Consider the following 6,000-nt stretch of genomic DNA (forward strand, 5'->3'; position numbering starts at 1 on the left):
TGCTACAGAGAGAGAGAGAGAGAGAGAGAGAGAGAGAGAGAGAGATGAAGAGGAAGACGGAGAAATGTATGGCTTTTGAGCAGAAGGCGAAACGCCCACCTTCGTGCTGCTCGTTAGCATTCTCACTGCAAAATAATTAGAGCTGCGTCGTCAGTCACAGCCTCGAGTAATTACTCAAACACCACACAGACCGACACGGAGCACGAGCTGTGGGACGTCCCTCACCTAAACCACACACATACACACACACACACACACACACATCCAGAGAAAAGAAAAGTAGAAGATGAAGATTAACAAACCACTGAGACTTTACTACAAAACGGCTTCCTCCAGCAGAGTCGCACTCAGATGAACATCTGTCTGGGAGTTTTTTAATCCATGATAATTACTGTAACTTCACTTAACTGAGTGATGCTGATGGAAGCTGAGACGCAGGAATCGCGCTCATGTCCCGGGTGAGAACACCTTCACATTCACAAGCACCATCATGATTCGCAGAATGAACTGAATGTTAGTGCTGTAAAATATCTGTTTAAAACGGATCTGGAAAAAGAAAGTTTTCTTTATTTTGTATTTTTTGTTATGCCAGAATGAAACAAATATAAAATTGTTTCTAGATATTTTCATTGCGTGTGTGTGCGTGCGTGTGTGTGCGTGTGCATGTGTGTGCGTGTGTGTGTGTGTGTGCGAGCGTCTGAGTCACAGAGAGCGAGAACGAACATCTCACTGCTCCTCTCCTTCCTCCACCTGGACCCAGTTTTGTGTGTGTGTGTGTGTGTGTGTGTGAGAGAGTGTGAGAAGGAAAGTGTGTTCAGAAGGAAGTGAAAACGCCACAGTAATAAGAGAATAATCTAATGATCATTATATCTTACACTCCTGACTTCTCTCTGCCCCAATTAAGCGGTGTAATGAAGCAGGAAGTGAACGTGTCAGGGGAATCATGGGAAATTGCTATTAATTGAGCTAAACTGCTCAAGCATTAACTCGGATCAGTAACCTGCTAGCACCAGGCTGGTGATGGAGAGTTTTACAGTAATGTGGTGTAGAAACAATACAGACTACTGTAATGATGAATATAAACTCTCCTGCCAACATCTCTGCTTATCACAGAACAGTGCAGTCAGGCATTATTATTATTATTATTATTATTATTATTATTATTATTATCATATTATTATTATTATTATTATTATTATTATCATTATTATATTATTAATATTAATATTAATATTAATATTAATATTAATATTAATATTCATTCATTCATTCATTCATTCATCTTCTACCGCTTATCCGAACTACCTCGGGTCACGGGGAGCCTGTGCCTATCTCAGGCGTCATCGGGCATCAAGGCAGGATACACCCTGGATGGAGTGCCAACCCATCACAGGGCACACACACACACACACACACACACACTCTCATTCACTCACACACTCACACACTACGGACAATTTTCCAGAGATGCCAATCAACCTACCATGCTTGTCTTCGGACCAGGGGAGGAAACCGGAGTACCCGGAGGAAACCCCCCCGGAGGAAACTCCACACACACACAAGGCGGAGGTGGGAATTGAACCCCCAACCCTGGAGGTGTGAGGCGAATGTGCTAACCACTAAGTCACCGTGCCCCCCAACTGTATCATTATTATTATTATTATGTTAATATCATGTTGTAGTTGCTGAAAGTCACCTGAATGTTGGTGCTGTTATGTGGCCACCGTCTGCAGCTCTAGAGATCCATATAGAACTGTGAATAAAATAGTGCAGTGTGTGTGTGTGTGTGTGTGTGTGTGTGTGTTGAAATGACTTGTATAATGCTGACAGTGTTGGATGTTGAGCAGAGCTAGACAGCTTTACTAGGCTAGCAGTTTATGTGTGTTTCTGAGATGTGAGAGGTGCAGGAGTGTCTATATCAGTGTGTATATAATGTGAGCGAACACTTTATTAGGAAAGACAGCAGAGCTTCAGTGTTGATTCGTGTTCAGGGGCCCGACTGTGACAAAGCTCCAGCACTGTCACCAAAAGGCTGCCAGTTCTCACCTCCCCCTCAGGAGACGTCTCCCACGGCTTTACACCAGACAGACAGTCACGCTCCGAGCAGATACCTCCTTCTCCTATTATATTCTCGGTCCATTTTAAATGTTCAATTTCAGTTGCCGTCACCTTATGGCTGAATTTATAGACAGTGAGTGAATTTATTCCTCTGTTGTTGCTGTTGAAGTCTGGATTCTGATTGGTCAGAAAGTGTTGGATAATTTTCCCAAACAGCAGCTCTGACAGTCTCAGGTTCGCGCTCCTATTAATATGTTATGGTTACTATAGTAACAACCCAAGCACAGGGTGGATACCTTCCATATGAACATTAAAAATAAGTGTGTAAAGGAGTCTCCAGTGTCAGCGCCATGTAACGTTCCTCCATTCTCAGCACAGATGAGTTCACACTGCACTTTCTCATTAACATGACTAACTGCTGGTGTTACTGAGATCCTGGGGATGTGAAAAATGCTCAACAGTCTTATAACAAACTTACAGATGACAAGACACCGTAAGTAACCGTGAGCGAGACTGCAGATTGAGATCCACACACCTGCTGCTTCAGAAAGAAACACAAACATGTTGAGAAGGTCCAAATTCCCAGAATTCTTTCCACGAAAGTGAAAAGTGAGCAACGTCTTCAAACCGAATCACTTCGTCCGATTCGCTGAACTCAGTATTTATTGATCTCTTCAGTAATGTGATCAGAAACACTGCCGGCTTGTGTTTGTCATTGAGCACGGCTCACAAATCGTGTGTGTATGTGTGTGTGTGTGTGTGTGTGTGAGAGAGAGACTGCACTCATCATACATCACATCACATGGATTTCTGTGTAGTCGCTAACACGCAGCTTCAGCTTGTCATTACTATTGATCTGCAATTATACCGAGTTTTACACACACACACACACACATTTACAGCAATACACCAATTACACACACTGATTATTTTCCTGTAATTGCACATACCTGAAGTTCTTTATTCCGATTGTACAGCAGTGTTTTCACAATGACTACCATTCACCATAATTAACACTTGTGCTGTTGAATCTGTTTATGTGGATCGTCTGCTGTAATAGTCGCCGTGTCCTAAACCACATCTGCAGTTGGACTTTGCTTCATGAAGCATTCGGACATTCTAAGAGGAGATGCCAAATCCATGTGGTCTTTGAGGACAACAACCTCCTCATCAATACACAATTCCCGCACTGTATATTTATAATCACACCCCCAATGTCACCCAGATGAGGATGAGGTTCACTTTAGAGTCTGGTTCCTCTCAAGGTTTCTACCATCTAAGGGAGTTTTACCTCCCCACAGTCACCTGAGTCACCTCAGACTTGTTCATTGGCTCAATAAATACTCTCTCTCTCATTCATCTTCTACCGCTTATCCGAACTACCTCGGGCGTCATCGGGCATCAAGGCAGGATACACCCTGGACGGAGTGCCAACCCATCACAGGGCACACACACACACACACACACACACACACACACACACACACACACTCATTCACTCACACAATCACACACTAGGGACAAATTTCCAGAGATGCCAATCAACCTACCATGCATGTCTTTGGACCGGGGGAGGAAACCGGAGTACCCGGAGGAAACCCCCGAGGCACGGGGAGAACATGCAAACTCCACACACACAAGGTGGAGGCGGGACTCGAACCCCCGACCCTGGAGGTGTGAGGCGAACGTGCCAACCACTAAGACACCGTGACCCCCACCTCGATAAATACAAACACATATAAAACACATTTAAATATAATATTAATTCTTGTATTATATAAATTTTTTGTTTAACGTTTATGTTCTGTAAAGCTGATTTGAGACTTTGTCCGTTGTTAAAAGTGCTATACGAATACAATTTGAATTGAATTGTTATTCAGGCGGTTCCACAGATTTATTTTGGTGACATTTCCCTTTAATCTCCGTAACACCACCAGTACAAAACAACATTACAGACACTTACAGCATTTCAGGGGAAGAAACAGAACCGACTTCCAGCTCCAGCGTTGCCTCTAAAATTGTTTTTTTTTTTCTCTTCTTGTTTTGTGATTTTTGTTTCCATCCATCTTTTGTGAGTTTTATGAGGTTCAGCGGGGGGTCACAGGGTTTGAGTGGTAAAATACACACACACACACACACACACACACACACACAGCAGAGCGCATTACACACCTCACTCCATAACTGATCTCCCACAGCGCCAAGTCGCTCAGTGCAGAGGGTGAACCATCAGGAGCACCGAATAAATAACACACACACACTCACTCACGCGCACACACACACACACACACACACACACACACACTCACTCATGCGCACACACACACACACACACCGTAGTCCATGCTTTGTTTCTTAATTTTGTTCTCTTGCCAAAATGAAACTATTTTCTTTCTCTCTATCTCACTCTCCATCCCTCTCTCTCTCTCTCTCTCTCTCTCTCTCTCTCTCTCTCTCTCTCACAGCAAGGCTCTGTTGTTTGTGTTTGTACTCTTCAGGTCAGTAATCGGTCACACAGCAGACATAAAGATGTACCAAAGTAATTTAGCTCGCAGCTATAAAGGGTTCTAGTCCGTTATAGCACACTAACACTAACTGGTGAACCTCTCAACATTTACTGTCTTGTTATTATTCAATATCAATATTGAGTCATTTTAATTAGGAGTTATTATTCTTTTATTATTTTAATTAGGAGTTATTATTAGGAGTTAAATATTCAGAAGAAATATTTTTCATGCCTCGTATAACAAACATTACTGCTGTCACTGAAACGCTGGAAATTTCCACCTCAGACCAAACGATTCAGATCCATTGATTCACCTGATTCCCTGTATGAGAGTGGACTAACTCTTAGCTGTGACCAAATGATTCACTTCTTCAAACACTGATTTGCCAAGCAAGAGAAAAAAAAAAGGAGTAAAAGGAAAGAATAAATGATTCTCACAATGATTCACTGAACGAGAGAGGAGTGAATCTTTGCCATGATGGAGTGAGTTGCTTATTAAATCATGCTTTTGGTTGAAAGAGTCACAGACTCACTGATTCACACAGTGATAGAAGAAGTCGCTGTTCAACCATCGATTTACTGAGTGAGAGAGGATTGAATCGTGCTTTAGCTTTGTTAGTTTTGGGTTTGTCAGAAATGACTCCAGCCATGACGGTGACTGATACTGATCCGTTCACTTTAGTGACTCTTTTAAAAAGACTGAATCATTTGGAACGTGTCCCGTGTCCTGTGTATTTGGAGATTGTGTTTCAGTTCAGTGTGTAACTCGTAATTCACGCTGAACTCTTTTATTAGATCATCACAGAAGCATGGCAACAAAATGACAGACTTTTAAATTTATTATTTAATCTTCATTATTCTCGTTACACCAGAGTGATCGTTATTTAAGCCTGAAACTAACGGGTTTAAGTGTGAGGCTGGTTTCCAAACCATGACAGTGTAGTAATGAGCAAATCTGAATCGATCGCACTTTGGAAAAATGTTTTAACACATCATTTATATTCCACTTTATAGTCAGTGTGCGTGCACACACACACACACACACACACACACGCGCGCGTGCGCGCACACACACATACACACAAACACAGGTGAGAAGGTCACTGATCACAGTTGTTAACAGTACACTTCTGCTGAAGTGGAACTGTGTGAGTGTGAGTGTGTGTGTGTGTGAGTGTGTGTGAGTGTGTGTGTGAGTGTGTGTGAGTGTGTGTGAGTGTGTTGTTTGTGTGTATGTGTTTGTCGTTTTTGATTCTGGATTAGTCAGAATGTGTTACTTCATTTTCTGTAACATACCCCATGTTTCTTAACGCTCTCCACTATATAATACGCTGTGGTTTCTATAGTAACAGCTCATGCAGACATTCACACAAACGCACTAAAAAACGAGTGATATGTTTTTTTCATTTAAAATGAGAAGCTTTAAATTTAATACA

This window comes from Tachysurus vachellii, chromosome 6, assembly GCF_030014155.1.
Source record: "Tachysurus vachellii isolate PV-2020 chromosome 6, HZAU_Pvac_v1, whole genome shotgun sequence".
Taxonomy (NCBI): domain Eukaryota; kingdom Metazoa; phylum Chordata; class Actinopteri; order Siluriformes; family Bagridae; genus Tachysurus; species Tachysurus vachellii.